The following is a 17,868-nucleotide window of genomic DNA, read 5'->3' as shown; positions in this document are numbered from 1 at the left end:
CTGTCTTCACTATTAAGCTTGCAAGTTCTTTGGGGTGGAGACTGTCTCTTCTCTGTACAGACACACTGGCTGACAACAGTCCTGGGCACTAATCCAGGATAACTGAAACAATGAACGAGAGATAAGGAAAGTAGAATCAAAATAGTAGGGAGAAAGCAAACAATTCCTTTTTATCAATTCAGTTTTCAACTTTAGCAGATCATTTTATTTAACCTTTAGGGACCCTGTAGGATTCATTACCAAAGCACAGAATTCGTCACAGAAGATGCTGTGAGCATCCAGCTAAGGGCTGAAAGAAGGGACATGGCTGATATATTCTCTGCTGTAGTCAGGTTTAGCTGCAGGCCAAGGTTGTGCTGCATGTGGCAGAGCAGGCTTGCTGGGCTCCGCACTGGGTTCTGCCGTCAGTTTCCTGAGACGAATCAGTTTAGAGCTCTTGGGTATGTTATTTTATCCATCTGGGTATCTTTCTCACCAACAAATTAATACAGTAGTTTCCATCAAAAAGTGGTATTGTTAGATGTGAAAATATGACAAAATGCCATAAAAATACCTGGGTTTCTCTTTTCCTTAAAGAAATTCCTGGAAGTTAAAAAAACCCACCAAAACCAAACAAAAACCCCCACATTCTTCTGATGATCCGTACAGGGTTTTTCTGGAAGCCAGGTCCCAGCAGTCAGTGTGGAGCACCTGAATGGCCAGGTCCTGCCACTGCTAGTCATCTCCCAAGTTAATAAGATGTACTGGGGTTTGGAGTAAAATTCCTCCAGGTTAGGCACACTGACGTAGCTGCAATAACCTTTCTAAACAGACAGGGGCCTCAGACCAGCGTTTTAACAGTCCTTCCCAATCTTCCTGAGAGAAAGCAAAATGTTGTTCCAGCTCTGCCCAGAGAGTCACATTTTCCTTCCCTCCTCCTCCTCTGTCCTGGAGTGCACTGAGCAAAACCCAGCCCTTTTCTGTGCAGGTCAGCAGGTGCTCTGGCTTCGATCAGTCCTTGTGAGCTTTGCCAGGTGGCTGTGCCGTATCTGTAACGTGTTTGACAGCACTGCGTGCTATGCTTTGTGGCCAAGTTTGAATGCTGCACTTAAAATCAAATCTGATCCATTTTAAAAATTCATGGTGGGGTTCTGGTTTAATTTGTTTCAATTTTTTTAGGGCTACTGCCGTTTATTGATTTTGATCCCACTTGCATATTTTACGTTTATTGTACATTTGGGATTTTTCAGGTGTTCCACATTGCTTGCTCGGTTTCCCCTGCCTCTGCCTGGGAGAGGAGGTTGGTGCGTGAGTGTCAGATGGAGGGAAGAACAGATGGAGGGAGAGTTGCTGAAGAGGAGATGGGGGTTCCAATGCAAAGGTGGGGGGCCTTAATAAGGGCACTAGACACCCACTCTCTGAATCTTTTTATCACTTGTTATCATGCAACAAGGAATTGGGCCTGCCACAAAATTGAATATGGTACTAGTTTGGGGTTATTTTGTTGCCCTAGGCTGAAAACCGCTGATGGCCAGGAGCTCTTTCACAGATGTTCCTAGCTCTGGGGACAGTTTCTGGCAGAGAGACCAGATGGGCACCTTGCAGCAATAACCGCTGCACCCATAACTTACCAGATCGCAGGAGGTATGCAGGTGCTGCATGGCCAGCGCTGGAGCCAGGAGTAACACACCACGTCACAAGAAGCAGGATCTGCTGGCCCAGTCCCACGAGCTCTGGGAGCCTGAGCAAGGCTGAGACTTAAACCACAGGGGCCTTACTGTGCTCTCAGCAGCACTTGTGTAAATCAGGAGTAACCCTGTCCAAATAGGAGCAGAATCCCAGCTGGTGCAGAGCAGAATCAGTCCCATAACAACCAGTGCCACAGCAGCGCTGGAGCGAGCCTGAAGCAGCGTAGAAGCTCACAAGAGATTGTTCATTTACATCACGCCCTCTCCTTATCTTTTATTTTTCTTATTCTCTCTTCTTCTCCTCCCCTGTCTCCCCCTTCTTCCCTCCCCCTCGTACTCTGCGCCTCTCATTTTCCATCCCTTTAAATGAGGTCACCCTGACTGAATGAAGGACGCAGGGAGCGGGAGAGGTCACGCATTAGCACTGCTATAACTGCGCTGCTACTGAAACTAGGCAAGTCATCCATCACGGCCTCCACTACTCCATTAGGCCCCGCATGAAATATGCCCTGCTCTGAATCGCATGGCCATACATCTCCCAGTCTAGACACCTTCCTGTTGTGTGAAGATCAATGCCGCGCGGTCATGCATCATGTGTCATCCAGTAGCCCTCACTCTAATAATCGTGTCTATTCTCTAGTCTGCAGTATAAATTATGGGTACTGTGAAAGTACTATATTATTCAGCAACCTTGGTCACTAATGGATTATTGGTTTAATGGCTGATAATGTGAGCTCCTTTTTTGGCTGGATCCTACCTTTATTTATTTATCTTTTTTCATTATTATTATTATTCTGAGTGATGACTGATTTGGATTCTTATCCAGAGGCTTTCACCCTTGCAAAGCAATTATAATAATAAAGCCCTTTGACCATGGGCCTATTGCCCTGGCTTTCACTTAATAGAGATGGCTTTTGCTAAAATAAAAGTCAAATATCTGTCTCTCCTTGCCAGCTCAGTCTCCCCTTCCTATCTTGTTTTAGCTACTGAGCCCTTTTCCTGGGATAGGGCCTCAAGCAAAAGACTAGAAGTAAAGACCCCAGGATCTTTAAGGGTGATACTGCAAGAAACTCATTTCTGAAAGACATCTAATGCAAAGAACCTTCTCTGCCAGACTGCCGCAATCCTTCTTCCCAGGCTCAGACACATTCCCATTTGGACAATGAAAGCAATCCCATGAGGTCAAGCCGAGGGTCCCACCAGCTCAGCGTCCTGTCACTGACGACAGCCCATACTGGGTGCTCAGGGAAGTCGTAACAACATATGCAGCGTACCCTGCCAGCTCCTTGCAGTCAGCAGCCACAATATTGAGGTCGTTTTTCGCAGTTCTACCAGTAGCTTCTTATGTTGCACCTGACCATACCCTGTATCGCACCCAGTTGCCGACGGGGCGCTCAGATGTCAGAGGAGGAAGAAACCCCATGAGGAAGAGGTGGAGGGAGGATGGCCAGTAAAGGCACAGGGCTGGGGCAGGGAGCACGGGATGAGACCTGACTGGCGCGTGAGCAGTCAGCACAGGCAGCCTTAATTGCCTGTAAAGAGTGCCGCATGTTGCTGTGCCGTGGCTTCCTCACGTGTCAGCTGCTAATTTGTTGCTGTTTGTTTGTACATGACAGTAATGTGTTTACCTCATTAGGGGATGTCAAAGTTCCCCAAATCTGTAGCTGGGAGATTACGGATTTCCTTTGCTGACATGCGGAGGAAGCACAGCAGACGAAGGAGCGGGGTTTTTGGCAGTGGGACTAAAGGCAAGCAAAGCGGAAGGATGCGTTAACCCTTAGAGCACTTGGTCCATCAGAAAAAGCACACCCTTCCCTGAGAAGGGTTCACTTCTGTTTATTCCCAAATCCAGAGCCTATGTATCAAACTGTGGCAGTTAAACACCCTTGGATACCATAGCAAGGACCATGATGTAAAACCTGTAAAACTTCTTAAAGCAAGGACATGAGAAAGAATGGGCATATAAAGAGAGGGGATTAGAAAACAGCCACTATACATCACACTCAGCTGCTCGAACCACAACCAGGCCCGCATGCAGCTACTCGTTGAGCAGTGTCTTCCCATTAATTATGATTAAACTACCCTACAGTTAGTTGTTCCTTCATTTGTAAAATGCTGTATTTTCCAACCAGTTCTAATCTTGGCTGTAATTATCCTGGCGGTAGAGGAGTCACTCCAGAGAGCCTTTTCATCTCTCTCTGATGTATTTGAATCTAAACAGGATTTGTAGCTCTGTAGCTGTAGTTCCTGCCACTAAAGGGAGGTACAGCTGGGCTTGACCACATCCAGCACCCCGTTGCTGCGGGGAGCTCTGGCGTTGAGACCAGCTGAGGCCCTGGATCTTGGTGACCTCAGCCTTCCCCTATTCAGTGGCATTCATGCCTATCTAATTTACAGGATGGCTCTGAGAATTAATTAGTTAAAATTTTGCAGATTATTCTGAAAGTACTAGAGGCTACTGCTGCCTATGTTTTCTGCCAACGCATCACATTTACCACCTTCCATGTGAATGAATTCCTAGGATGCTGTCCAAACTGACAAGAGGAGCAGGAAATGCCTCCTGCGAGGGCAGAAGGAAGGTGTTAGGAAATTAAAGGAGCAATTCAAAAGCTGCAGCTTTGTCTTTCAGTGTAAGAGAAAGCAATAGTTGTGTCCCCCTCCCACATCCTCTACTCACCAAGATAAGCCAGGCCGTGTTTTCTCAGGCCCTGATGTGCTACGAAAGCCCAGTGTGCACATCAGTGCCAGTGAGGCTGTCCCCCTTTCCGCAGTGTGGCTGTAGCCCCTAGGAGGAGGCTGGAGGGAGGGAGAGGAGCCTGAGGGATGGGGACGGGAGAAGGGTCTGCGTTAGCTCAGTTGGGGTCACTTGCAGCACATGCTGGGAATTCCTCAGCAGCTGGTATCTCTGACAGACAGAAGGAGTATCTCAGGGAAGATCGCGGCAATCAGTTTGACGGGGGCGGCTGGCTCCACTTCCTATGAGACATAACTCCGGCACCACATTTGACTCTGCTGATCAGATAGGAGCTGCATTACAAGGCAATATTGTGGTTTCCCTTAATGTCCTGCCAAACTACATTTATCTTCTCATTCCTTCCCCACCCTCCCTGAGAAACCCTGCTCAGGTCACAGCATGGAGAGAAAGCCTTCCTTGTGAGGAGGAGGATGGAGACCTAATGCAGAATCTGGGCTGATAAGCATGTTTTATATTAGTCAGGAATGAGGCAGAATAACTTAATTAGAGGTAGTTTAACTGGTTCACTGTACAGAGGCCTTGACCTACAAGGGTGCATGTAAGAACACTAGAAGGCTGAAGCAGTGGCTGTAAAATCCTGGAAGGCTTCTGACTACTATTTCCAAAAACATCAAAAATGTGGCTAAAAAAAGGTAGTCTTTTGAAAATGTAAATCCATAGCAAGGAGCAGGACAGTGTGATTGAGTTGGCTGAGTGCTGCGTTCGAGTGTTGGAACGACGTTTTAATTCCAGCTCTGCTGACAGAGGGTTCTCCAGCAGCTCGCAACTGGGGAATTGGGGTAGCTGAGTAGTGTGCAGAAAACTCTTAGGCTCAACCTCACTGGTGAAATGTGGAAGGAGGGCTTCCATCAGCTTGTGGACTAGAGGAATGGTTGTGCTCAGGACTTGGGAAAGGCACTGCAAGGAACAGCCATGTGCAGGCAAAGGACATGATAGGAATAGCTGAGTTTGTCTTTTTTATCTCTTAAAATTGTTGAGGAATTGCAGCAATTTGTTCATGTGCCTAAGTAGTGCTATGAAGGTCTGCTCACAGTCATCCTGAATCATCTCAGTGTAGAGGAGAAACTAAGTAAACGGCAACAGCCACATCAGACCCTGAGCAGCACCAGCCAAAAAATATTACTGTGGCAGTTCCAAGTGCCATCAAGCATATGGCTAGCGAGGGCACTTTGTCATTTCTGCCTAGCAGGACTGAAATACTGTACCGTCAGCTTCCATCTGCATCTCTGTCAATGGAGGAAGGCTTCTATCATACAATTGCTGTAGGTAGCAAGGGAAAAAAGGTACCCATTTTCTCTAAAAATTGGTAAAAAAGCTGGGCTGTGATTTTGATCAAAGCATCAAGCTACAAGTAGTAACAGCAGGTTTATAATGCGCTTGCAGCCAGAAAGTGTTGTGACCATGGAGAGGTAGACTCAGCTCTGAAGTTTTACATACAGGCTTATGCTGATTTTAATCATACATAAAATCAGATACAAACACATACATACATCTGGATATGTGGAGGCACAAACACACACACAGTCATTATTACCACTTGATACCTTTATGTAGCTGCGTACATGCCTAATAACCTTTTTCAGGCACTCGTGGGTGTACATCATACCAGTACAGGTGTGTATGGAGAGGAGAGGAAAAAAAAGCTGAAAAAGGAAATTTATTGATACCTCCCAGCTTTCTTCTATCTGCTGCTCCACAGAGCTCTTTCTCTTGAAATTACTTCTCTGCCACAGTGATATAGGGCTTGCAAAGCTTGTTGGGATCCTCTATCCATCTTCAGAAGGCCACAGTCAGAGAGAGAGATAATAATGGAGGAACCCCAAAGTTCCTAAGCGTATTTTTCCATTCACTTGATCCACAGCCGAGGCCCTCCACCTGCAGAAATCCTCAACCATCACATTTCTACTGCTCTGGCTGATAACGAAGATAATTGTTTCATCCACTTTGTCAAGCTGAAATGAAAAGAGGGCAAAGCAAAATGATGCCATCATAAATCATCAGGCTGAGACAGCAAAAAAAGGACAAGATAGTGACTTCATTAAGGGTTATGTATTGTGTCATTAAGTTGGCAGGGGTCACCTTTCATGTCACACAGCAGCCCCATGATGCATTGCTGGCTCCTCTTTCCAATAAAATTAAACGTAGATGTAAAACTGATTAGGCCGTGTTTGCTTCAGCCCAAGGCAAGGGAACTGCGCAGGGAATAATTGATACAAGATCGCGACTGATTTGTAATGGCAGCGATTTCTCTTCCTGGTCATTTCTTTGCTGACCTTGCCCATTAAAATAAGCCCAGCTGCCTTGAAAAGAGAGACGCTCATTCCACCCTTTCCCTCCCCCTGCCCGAGCCGCTCGCCTGGAATTCATTTCCTCACTTGCTTTCCTTGGGATTTTTCATTCAGCATTACTGCAGGCTGACGACCACATGCTGCCTCTGGCTTGGTGTAAGAGCGGGGATAGCCCTTTGTATGTTCTTGGTGTCGCTGGTGACACCATCCTCATGTGTAGGTGACATCCCCTGTTCCTGGTTTTGCCCTCCTGACTGACAGCAGATCATTACCTGCCTCTAAGCCTCCGCTCCCTTTTCTGTATCTTGCTGCAGGGCCAGTGATGCTCTCCTGAGACCTTGGTTATAGAAACATCCCAGTGCCCAGGTCTTTCAGGGTTTTGGGGGTGTTTTGTGGAAAGATTTTGTTAGGGCTATCAAAACATCTTCAAGACAGGATGGTGTTAGCTTCTGAAGGCCTGAAACCTAAGACCACGTATCTTCTGACAACACCAAACCGCAATTCTGCAATGCCCTGCAGTCCCTCTTTGCTCCCCGCCATGCCCCCGGGTGTGCTATACAGCTCTGAAATAGGGGGCTGTCAGATGGATGAGATAGGAGGGAAAATGTGGGCTAATGTAAATCCCTGTTAGAGGTTATTGCAAACCACAGGGCCGCTTACCATCTGAGATCGGGGCACTTGAGACACCCTTGTGCTGTGTAGCAAGAATATGTAAATGTGTCCCCTTTGAAACTTGTATGCAGTGTCTCAGCGGCATTGTCGTTCTGGAGCGACGCAGAGACCAATGCTGGCTCCATCATGCAGCTGTTTGGTCCTCCAATGCCCTTTATTTCTCCTTTCCTTCTCCTGCAGCATCTATCTAATAACATGGGGCCCACAACAGTGCTCTGCGTTTCAGAGGCCTCCCTGGTGCACCATATATTACTGTGCCCGAGTAACCTCAGCAGATTTACACTCCTGCTGTTTACAGCACTTTCCCAGGTAAGGTTAGAGAATATGAGATCAGGCCAGGGATGAAAGTGGAAGCAGTCACTGGGATTTTAACTTCTGCGTGCACTTTCCTTCGGGGAGTTTGAAAAAGGAAAAATACATGACGCTCACCCAAAACACAGCGCCAGATCTAGAAAAGTGTTCGATGTGGGTGGCTTTCACAAGGGTTATTTATCCACTTAGAGCTAAATATATGTTTACATGATCTGATGGAGTGGAACTCTTACTTGCAACAACTGTGCCTCATTCTTGATGCCTTTTGGCCAAGGCTTTCTTAAGTGGCTTCTGGATTTGGGTCACTCCACTTAAGAGAGGTCCTGAAAGTTTCTGAGCACAGTCACTAAACTTTGCTGGAAAACTGAGTGGCTGCTAAGGTGCCTCAAGGTAGATGATTAAGAAAGTGGATTCCTTCCTCTGGTCACAAAGTACTCCTGGAAATCCCAGCCCTGGTCCAGGATAAATCTTCGCCTGCGAGGCCACATCCTCAGCTGCGGGATGCTGCAGCTGCTCTGCCTGTCGCTCCATGGAGTGACACCAGGTGGTTCCAGCTGAGGACCTGACCCACAGCGCAGATAAGTGTGTGAGCTTTCAAAGAGCTGAGCCTCTACAAACATCTCCCAGATGAGCCCAGGCAGGGTTTCAGAGCTCTCCCTGCTCCTGTTTCCTTCACACTCAAATAGGTCAGGGAACTTCATAGCTATCAGGCAATTGGATTGATTGAACCAAGTGCTCGCAATAATGGCACTAAAAGAAAGCAGAGTAAATAACGAACATTGGATCCCCTTTACAATGAAAAACTATTAGAGAGACAGAACCAGTAAAACAAACACAATTCCGTGTGTCAATCCAAGACATATGGACTAAAAATACATATAGGGAGAGAGCGAGCATGCACAAGAGAGAGAATGCAAAAGCCTTATAAATGGCGAAGTGAAAAACACTCATTTCCCATGCAATAACTAATATGATGTGGAACAAAGGAGCTGAGACCTTCTCGCCATAAACAACCAATGAAAATATAAACATTTTCTGGGGCGCAGATGGCTGATGCTTTGATTTTATTTTTCTTTTCTATACATTTGACAGCTAAATTCAGTCATTTGTGAACAACGTGGCCATAAAAATGAGTAATAATGATTGGAGGTATCTTACTTTTGTTTTAATGGGCTCTAGAGTGATTCTGAGGAGCTGCTCCAACCCTTGGGGGGGAGAGGGGGTAAGATGCTATGGCCAGATCCTCAGTTGCTGTTCACAAGCCTCACAGCAGCAGAATTACACCAGCTTACGCCAGCTGTGGATTGGGCCTGTAGATTTTCTGCAGTACTGGCTCCAAACTCTAAATTAATGCTGTCCTCAGCTGCACTGTTTCAAATTTGATTGCAAAACCCTGTTGCTGACACAGACAGCTATCAGCGTAACATTACCCAGGACGGGGGGGGGGGGGGGGCTTTCAGAGATTTTATCAGCTTTTCAACTTTTTTCCGTCGTTAATTATTTCGGCTGTGTCAAACTTGAGCAGAGGATTTTTTCAGCAACTAGAAGGAGTTAGGCACTCCTTGCCAACCTTAATTATTTGTATAAAACTCTTACTGAGAGATTTTCGGAGGGGTAAAGCTACATCTGCGGGGAGACACACTGCCAGTAACTGGAAGGAGCTCCAGCCATCTCTGCAACAGAGTTTCAGTCTATTTTCATCCACAGACTCACTATAAAACCTGGGTGAATCCAACAAATTCCCTGTACTTCACTTTACCTTCCTGTAGAAGATACTTACTTTATCTACATGACCTGCTTTGAGATCCTCAGATTAAGGAAACACAAGGTGATATTGTTTGTTTTCAGAGCTTCACATGCTGAGCAAAAAGTAAGTGTGTGTGTGCACCTCGTTATTGTTAAGGATACTAATTCTGGATATAGAGGAGCTGAGTGGCAACAGCAACATGGAATCTAAATATAGAGAACATATAACAGAAATACAAACTCCATCCTCAGCAATGTAAATTTTAATGAGATTATGTATAATCCTTCTATTGACACTTCTGCCAGGGCAGCACAAAAGAATGAGGTTTGTCTGTATCCACCTCCCATATAGCTGAGCATTTTGGCCTCGGCATTTAGGAATCTCCACAAAATCACCTGGCCAAAGATTGCTCTGGCTGGAGGAGAGTAGATCCAAGGGATGACTTTGCCTGGTGTCAAAGGATTAGTTGGCTTGGAACTTGTTTAGGGACATATCCTAAAATACAACATGCCAGTGTTGCACATCAGCTATTCAATGACGTGATATTAGATGATATTTAAAACTAAAGCTGGCTCTGGCAGTGAGATTTACCAGGCCGGAAAACTGAGTAAAGCACCATGAACAGGAGTTTCAGCTGCTTTGCTGAAGATGGAAATTAACTGCTTTGCAAAAAAGGCAGGGAAAAACCCCAAACATACAGTGTCAAAAGTCCTATTTTGAGGGCTTGAACTGCTCCCAGGCTGCAGTCAGTCTCTACTAGGATGAATGCTATCCTAATACTGCAAATTGCTGCATGCTTTGATTAAGGCCTTTGCTTCATTCAACAGGAAGGTCTTGTGCTGAGCCCCAAGACAGGATCTGTACCCTCCCTCTAAGTGTTCAAAACTACCAAGCACCAAACCCTGTGGTCTCCCAGTGATAACGCCTTGACCCACACTCCTGCAGTCCTTTCCACTGGCCTTGGTGAGCCATGCCAGGGCTTTGTATAGTCCTTGCAGAAATCTCTCACTGCCACTGAATAAATGCTCCTTCGACTGAGCCAAGCACTCCGATGCACAGAATTATGTTCCATCCACACCTCTGACCTTCCAGCATTTAGAAAAGACATCTTCATAGATGAATACAAGCCCGGAGGGAGGCCAGGAACAGTGAGAAAGAGCAAAGTACATTTCAGCCACATTCTCACTAGTGTTCCCTTTGCAGTCTCTCCTGCCGGTTGTACTCTTTTACTGCGATTTGTAACAGAGCCAGAAGACAAGGAGGAGAAAAAATGGGGGGCTTATTAAGTAGATCAAATGTTAAGGTAACATTATGTCCCACACTACATTCTGCAAACTGGTGAGGACACGGTATTATTCAAGTGGTAGCCAGAGATGGCTTTGATAAGTTCAATTACTGCTTTTTTCCATGGGCCTGTAAGATCCAGGTCTCTGTGGTTCAGGAGAGGTTGTTGCAACAGGGCTTTTCTACCATCCTTCCCTGAACAGGTGAAAGAAAAGACAAACACTCCACTTCTGAGACCTGATAAGACTTGCCCAGCCCAGAAAAACTGGCAGCTCCTCTTCTCTGCCTCTTTGGGATGTGAGAATCTTCAGGTGCTGTGACATGATGTGATGTGACAGCTTCACCAGCAGCATATTCCTCTTGTTTACTGCCCAGCTGTAACCTAACTGCAGTTTGAAAAACTACTCCAGCAGCCCCTGCTCTCCAACTGGGCTGCACTGTGCTTCTTCCCCCATCTCACTGTACACCCTTCTCTAACTGGCCCTTATGGGATGTTTTGAAGTGATGGTCTCTGCTGAAGATGCCCTTTCTGCAAGTGGTTTGGCCGCTTGCTGCAAACTGCTGACAGCAGTTGGCTGGGAGCTGACCAGGTCTGGTGAGTCCCTGCCTTGTGTGCTCAGTGCATCCAGGTTGCCTTCCCAGCCCTTTGTGTCTCTTTTTCTCACACTCATTGCACCTTGTTGGTTTTCTGCACTGTGTCCTGCTGGGGCTGGGTTGCCACGTTGCCCTCAGCTCGCTGTTTGTGAGGTGGGGCTCAGGCTTAGCCAGTCTCCTCGGTGCCTCTGCTGTATTCCCAGCTAGCAATTCAAAGAGCAAACCTGTGAGCCTGTGCAATGAGTTGCCTGGGCTTAGCGGTGTGCAATGCTCGTACGTGGGGGTGTTTTGCCAACAGTTCTTAGAAATTGCAGGGTATTTAATTTTAAAGGTGCCAGGGAGCACTAGGCACCAGCTTATCAAAAGCGGGAGGGGAAGATAAAATGATCCCTGCTCCCCATGTCAGGAAGTAGATATTGCCACAGAGGGGTCCACTAGATGCCACAACTTCTCATTTACTTCTCCCCAGTTCATGCCACAGAGTCAGGATGGTGAGCTCTGATCCCGGAGTGATTTTTCTTAATGTCTTTATATAGATGAGTTAACTCAAAACCTTTCCAACATAAGCATGTTTTTCTGTTCCTTCATCCTGACCTTGGCATTTTCTTTCTCCACTCCAAGTTCTCTGCTGTCCTCTGGCCAGCTTTGCCTCTCATTTGTCAATGTTATTATTGAATTTTCAAATGCCAGTAGTGCACATAAATCAATGGCTGGCTTCTCCCCAGTGGCATATCCCTGCCACATGTGGTCATTCATTTTTTTTAATAAGTCCTCCTCTCCTTTCACCCATTTATAAAAATGCATCTTGTTCGCCTGCTGCCGTCCATCATTCGGTGAGTCCAGCTATTTGTTGCCCCTGAGTGCTTATTCATCAACGTTTTCAAAAGCAAAATCACTCTTCACCTCCTGCTCTTATTGTGCCATCAATCTCGACTGGGGATCAATAAACCTCGCTTTTGCAATTTTTCCCCCCATCGTCCTGTGCTAGCTTTCCCAAAGTCTAGCCTTTGTATTTACATTTTTAACTGATCATCAGAAGTAGGACAATGACAGTGTTGACGAGCAGGATGCTTTCATTTGCTCCCAGAGTGGCAATAACTGGCCCAGCATCACTCATCTCTCTTGGGGACCCTGAGAATTGAATACTCATCTCTTTCTCTCTTTGCTTTGGCCCCAGGAGTTGGAAATGGGGAGAAGATGACCCCTGGCCACACAGTTCTTGCAGACATTAGCCCTGGAGACTAGAACTGGGTGAATATTTTTCTTCTAAACATCATTTGAATGAAAAATAGCTTTTCACTGAGAATTGAAATTTCCATTGAAAAGTCTTTTTTGTTGTTGTTGGTTTTCAATAACAACAAACAAAACTAAAAAACTCTTTTTAAAAAAGTTTCCTCTTTCAAATATACACTTAAAAGGCTGACATTTATTTTTGAAACTGTTTCCAAGAAGACAGACTATTTTATTTTTTGACCAGAAATGTTTCCCAAAGCTGAATATTTTCACGACTTTTTCAAAAGCTAAATGTTTCAGTTATCAGTTTTATCTTTTCGTTGAAATTCTAAAAAAAAACCTCTCTGAAGCTGAAAAGACTTCCAGCAATACTGATCAGCTTCTAAGATTTTCCAAGCTATCCTGCGCACTGTGCAAATAACAGGACTTTCTGACTAGCTGTAATCATAACAACGCGTATCAAGCACATAAGGACTTAGGGTTCAGGCTCAGGCACCGCAGAATGGTTGCGGTTAGAAGGGACCTCTGGAGGTCACCTTGTCCAACCCCCCTGCTCAAGCAGGGCTGCCTAGAGCTGGTTGCACGGACCCTGTCCAGATGGCTTTTGAGTATCACCAAGGAGGGAGACTCCACAGCCTCTGTGGGCAACCTGTGCCAGTGCTCAGTCACTCTCACAGTAAAAAAAGTGTTTCCTCATGTTCAGATGGTGCCTCCTGTGTTTAGTTGGTGCCCATTGCCTCTTGTCCTGGAACTGGACACTACTGGAAAGAGCCTGGCTCCATCTTCTTTGCACCCTCCCTTCAGATATTCATACATGTTAATAAGATCCCCCCCCGAGCCTTCTCTTCTCCAGGCTGAACAGTCCCAGCTCTCAGCCTTTCCTCATCCGTGAGATGCTCCAGTCCCTTAATCGTCTTCGTGGTCCTTTGTTGGACTCTCTCCAGTATGTCCATGTCTCTCTTGTAACGGGGAGCCCAGAACTGGACACACTACTCCAGGTGTGGCCTCACCAGGGCTGAGCGGAGGGGAAGGATCACCTCCCTCGACCTGCTGGCAGTGCTTTGCCTACTGCAGTCCAGGATACCGTTAGCCGCCTTTGTGGCAAGGGCACATTGCTGGCTCGTTGCTGGTTCAGCTTGGTGTCCACCAGGACCCCCAGGTCCTTTCCTGCCAAGCTGCTTTCCAGCTGGGTGGACCCAGCATATCCTGGTGCATGGGGTTATTCCTCCCTAGGTGCACAACTTTGCATTTCCAACCCATTTCTTTCTGGGGCAGGGTAGCCTGGCCTCATTAACCCTTCCCTAATGAGACAGAGGAAGCGCCTGCCCCAGAGTTTTCCAGCAGCAGAACCTGAGTAAAGGAGAGAGGCAGCAGATGGAAGCATGTGCCAAGGCAATAAATTCAGGCCACAATCACTAACATTTTGTGGTTTGACACTTAATTGATTAACTAATTTGAGGCAACAAGATTTAGTGTAGCTGTAGATTAGTGTTGAAGGGATAATTACGGCTAAGCTCCCATTTCCAAACAGTGCGTCAGCTGCAGTTTTGAGCCGGCAGGACCAGCGTTAAGGCTCTTGCCTTGCAGCCGATAGCAAAGGTTCCTGGAAGAGGTCCTCTATGGCTCAGCACCCGGGGATTGCAATGGAAAGGTCAGGCACTGACTTATCAGCATAGACAAAATCCCTTCCTATAATGTATGTGTTTATTCTCAAATTAAATATATTAATGTATTATTTGTTCTTAAAATGTCATTCAATAGATAGTAGGCTTAGGTTTCCTGGCAGACCTTTGAAGCTTAAAGAGTAATGTAATAATAGTACATTAATCCATAAGCTACACAGTCTTCTCCCAGCAGACCCCAAACTCCAGAACTGGCTCTAAAGCACTGAATTTGCTGCATCTGTTTCTAGGAATTTCTGTCTAACAATAGTGGACTTGTTGGAGTCTGCTCTGCCAGTTCCAGCATGAAATGCTGCTTTTCTCGCACCCATCTGTTCAGCATTAACATTTGGGCACCTGTAAATGGTGTTTCTGGGGGCAAAGGCAGGTGTCCATTCCTCTAATGATGCACATCTCTGTTCTGCTAACACAGGGGTGGGCTAGAGGCACCAAATCCTGTTCTCCATGTCCCTGCAGAGAGCAGGTCTTTGGAGCCAAAGTTTGGTTTGGGCCAAGCCCCAGTTTAAGCTAGAGGAAATGCTACATTTGGACTTTTCCCCAGGCTGAATTCTTGGCACAAGCAAATCATGTCTTGGAAAAAAAAAAAAGTCTTGAAAGAATGTCTCCATCTTTTTCTCCAAATCATCCATCCATCTATCTGTTTGTCTGTCTAGAGATGATAGCTTGATAGCTATCTAAATGCCAAACCTGATGTTTTGGAGAGCTTGGAATCCATCTCTGAACTGCACTGATTTTAATTCTGCAAGTCTTAATACTTGATTGACAAATACAGCTAAACAATCCATCACAGTTGCCTTATCTAAAAAATGTAACCTTTTTTCTGTTTATGGAACAGGCACATGTGGAACATGTTTTTCTTTTACTGTCTATTTATTCCAGTTTATTCAGTGCACTTTTTATTTTTTGTTTTGCTGGCTCTCCCCACCTTCACATGATACACCTTTCACCTCTGATTCCTGGAAAATACTGGTTGCTTGCAAACAAGCTCTGACTGTGTGTGAAAGCAGGTTTGAGAAAAGAGATCTTGGAAATACCCCAGCTGAAGGAAAGGTTGCACTTTCTGCCCATATCTCCCTGAACATCAGAGACTGCACATGGAGCTAGGCGCTAGCCACGCTGAAGTCTTCCTTTGAAGCCTGCATTCAGCATGGCACAAGGGATAGAGAAACTGAGTGCTCACTCCAGTGTCCTCAGGAGGGATTGTAGCATTTTATATTTATGCCATGTGGACAGTCTGCGTTTAGTCTGTGACTGGAGCTTCTAGGTGCTGCCAAAGTGACAGTAATAATTAGTATGCTCATCTTCTACCCTTTTAAGATAAATGTGAATCTTCTGTTGTTTCAGGCAACCATGGTGGGCTGCCAACACTGCAAGAATATCCAACAAAAATTGATGTTGAGATATGCTCACCACTGTGGATGTTATCACTAACAGTGTTGGCAATTATTAAATTATAGTTATTGCTATAATGATAGTAAAAGTAATGTTTGTTAATTGCTAAGGCAAATTAACATCTTTTGCAATTTCACATTTGGGGAGAAGCTTAACAGACTGGTGATGCTGAAAGAGTCAATGGCACCTCAGGGAGCTGAGCTGGGAAGGATCCATGCAATTTTACTCTACTGCAACCCTGTTTTCATCCCAACCCCACCCAAAACAACTCCTCTGCTCTTTAGAGGAGAGATTCAGCTCTGCCTGCAAATGGCAAATATGAAAATAAATAAGTGCATAAATGAGTGCATTTGGCAGGAGGGAAATTCCTCCCCCCTCAGCTTCCCAGAACTTCCTTTCCTTCCCATCCTGCTGCCGAGGCAGAGCCGACCCAGGGCTCTGCGTGGCAGATAAGTGCCTCCCAAGCTGTTTGCTCCCCACGAGGGAAGAAGGCAACGTGGCACCTTTCCCTTCTGAGAGCAGGAGAGGATTTCCTGGTGTAACCCTGGATCACAGAGCCATAAAGGTCACTGAGAGAACATGCTGGGATCCTTCTCTTCAGCTCTTGTAATGGTATTAGCAATGACTGTTTCTTACTCAATCATACTCCCAAAGGATTTTCAATAAACTTTTTATGTGCCATAACTGTTACATTAAATAAAGCTGAAAGTATTGAGTAAACTGACTGTAAATCACTTTAGATGCCTTGGAATTACATTAAGTGTGAGAATTATGGATCTTTTGCTGCTCGCAGAAACAGAGAGATGACAGAGCCAGAAATTTTTATGCTGCCAACCCTTCTGAAGGTTTTTTTAATTATTTTTTTACACCATACAACAGGCTTCTCCTCCTGTAAATGGCTTGTTGAGAGACATGTTGGGACCCTGTGGTGTAGGATCCTATGGTGCTGGTGGATATTTTCCCTTCCTATCAAGCTGGGTTGGTTTTCTCAGTGTGGAAATTGTAATTAAATGCTGGGGTAGGGTTACTGTTAGCAGAGCTGAACAGGCTGTGAGTTTTATTGCATCAAGAGTGATTTTCTGTTGGTAGCCTGACAGCCAATACTTCATCAATACAAATATATATTTTGATGTAAATAAATGCTGAGGAAACATCTTCTGTCTCTACTCTTTAGGCACCCCAGAATTAGCTTAAATGTATGTTACATTTAATACCCTACAGAGAGACACACAATCATCTAATAAAAGCAGCCCCAAGTGCCCTGCACTACAGAATAAATTAACTTCTCTCCTCCTTTTCCCATGTTTGCCCCCTCACACAATGTCCCACTTATGTTTCACTGTCAGTGACTGGGACCTAAGCACCAGATGCTTTGGAGCAGAGGCAAAGCAGAAGGAGGAGAACGGTCAGCCAGGTCTCAGCAGCTTCTCCATGGCCTGGCCTGGATCTTTCTTGCTGGGTATGTCCTGCCATCGAGAGACACTGGCTGTAGTCTCTGAAGGTGAGAAGACTGGCCCTGACATCCCTCTGGGTTGAGGAGACTTCTCCCTGCTCTGTCAGTTGGACACCAGTGGATGTGTGGACAAGGACATGTAGGGAAGCAGACCACTCAGGAGCTTTGCTCTACCAGCCCAGACTGCATCAAGAGTAGCAAATGAAAGGCAACACATCTGCCCAGAGCAGTGCTTAGCACTGAATGAGTTTGGCAAACGCAGCTCATCTGGTGATAAACAAAGACAAGAAAGCTGACTGGACAGTGAACTTGGTGGAGGCTGGACCCGAGAACGTGAAACCTCTCTAATGATACTGCATTTATGGATAAGGACCATGGGAAAGCTCTGGAATTCTGTGGGTCTTCCGCATTTTAAACCAAGCTTTATTTTCCCCCACCTACGTTTGTGCCCATCGCTAGGGCTGGTAGGATGTAAATATGAAAGCAGGGGCTCAACCTAGTCCAACAAAATGTACTTTTCCTAGCTGGGGACCCATGGAACGCAACATAAGAGCAGGTTTATGCTTGAAGGCCTGAGTCTGAGATATCCTAGCTCCCCAGAAAAAAGTGGGCTGGGACTCTCTTGTAACCTCCTCTTCATATCCAGCAATATGGCAGGGGTTTGAGATGTTCCTCTCTCGAGTTCAGAGCAATCAGGAAAGGTTCATATGTCTGCACCCACTCACACCCCATCTCCTGAAGTCAGAGGAGGACTCAGCCCAGCAGTAACAGTGGCAGCCCCAGCTTATC

At 45.8% G+C, this 17,868-nt stretch overlaps 1 long non-coding RNA gene across 1 annotated transcript in view; it reads left to right on the top strand.

Moving 5' to 3' along the window:
- Positions 1–17,868, top strand: part of LOC128150323 (uncharacterized) — a 115,341-nt gene that overhangs the window by 33,725 nt on the left and 63,748 nt on the right. The window lies entirely within an intron of this gene.

The sequence above is a fragment of the Harpia harpyja genome, chromosome 13, assembly GCF_026419915.1.
Source record: "Harpia harpyja isolate bHarHar1 chromosome 13, bHarHar1 primary haplotype, whole genome shotgun sequence".
Classification (NCBI taxonomy): Eukaryota; Metazoa; Chordata; class Aves; order Accipitriformes; family Accipitridae; genus Harpia; species Harpia harpyja.
The sequence above is the reverse complement of the archived record's forward strand: the minus strand, read 5'-3'. Positions and strand labels throughout refer to the sequence as shown.